The sequence below is a fragment of the Colobus angolensis genome, unplaced genomic scaffold (genome assembly GCF_000951035.1).
Source record: "Colobus angolensis palliatus isolate OR3802 unplaced genomic scaffold, Cang.pa_1.0 Scaffold411, whole genome shotgun sequence".
In the NCBI taxonomy this organism is placed as follows: Eukaryota; Metazoa; Chordata; class Mammalia; order Primates; family Cercopithecidae; genus Colobus; species Colobus angolensis.
In genome coordinates, this window is record NW_012117500.1 from 1,829,718 (window position 1) to 1,831,108 (window position 1,391).

A 1,391-nucleotide genomic window follows, 5' to 3' on the forward strand; every position below is an offset into this window, starting at 1 on the left:
GAGGCGGAGGGTGCAGTGAGCCGAGAATGTGCCACTGCACTCCCACCTGGGTGACAGAGCAAGACTCTGTCTCTAAAGACAATAATAACAAAAAACTGAAGATAAAGAGCTTTGACAACTTAAGTTTTAAAAAGGAGACAGCTATATATTTTATAGCTTACCTTCTACCTAATACTCTTCATAAAAAAACTCATTGCCTTTAAAATGACCCCTTTTCAAACGAAATACATGTGTACTTGGAGATACAAACTCACAGTAAGAACACAATATCATTTTAACAAGCACTAAACTGAGGCTCAGGGAAGTTAAATAACAAGGCTATGGGTACTTGGTCAGGTTCAGAAAAGTTTGCACCCCAAGTTCAAGGTAAAGAAAGGCTTCGCTGTTCTGAAGTCCCTTGTATGGCAAAGTTACATGGCCATCAGAGAGCTAATTAAAAAAAAAAAACTATGTTTAAATTATTTCCATGTTTCAGAGCTCTCCACCTCTAGACTCAGAATGCAGTTTAAAGATGTGACCTGGGACATTTTTGTTTTCCCTTGAGAGGAAATGCACAGTTGGAAGTTCACAGAAACACCTCTTCAAAAAACAGTAATACTGTTTCCATCTTTATAAAAAGCTCTCATCACAACTCTTTGGTCGCACTTCATGCCTTCAAGTACTCATTTTGGTGATCGTTGGCTCCTTTAGTCTGTCTCACAAGCCAGATTATAAATGGTTTGAAATCAGGGGCCTTGTTTTTATTTTGAACCCATCGCAGAGCCTGGCACAGCGTGGCAGAGTGTGCGCCCAATAAATACTTGAGTGGAATTACACTGAAAAACAGGAAGAAGTAAAGCCATCTTCCATCTGCCAAAGACTGTGGTGTTGCTGTATCGGTAATTTTCATTCTTAGAAAGCTTTAATGTCAGTGAAATTATTCCTTACTGTGCATTTGAAAATTCCACTGGAAGCAGTTTTAAAAATTAAGCATGCCCTCTTAGAGGCAGGGGGCACAGTTCTGGACACATGAGAAAAGTGACAGTGACATCTCCGCATTGTTCAGAGAAGAAAGGTCAACAAAGAGTAGAAATAGAACACTCAACCCACCCTGCATTCTTTCGCTAGAACGTTCTCTGTGTGTCCCTTATCATTTAAGCTTTTCATGTGTAGTTTTCTGGAAACTGACTATATCCTCTTTTGGGGTGAGGGGAGGAGAGGGAGGAAGGAGATGGAGAAGGTCTGAGATGATTTTTTTTTGACAGCAGCGTCCACTTAGGCCCTTGGGGAGACCGGGTCACGGGGCCTCCTTGCACCAGTGGTCTACAACGTCTTGCTGCGGTTTACAACCGCTCTTTAAAAATAATTTCCCTTTGGGACGGCCCCCGGCTGCTTCCTGCCACCCCCACGCC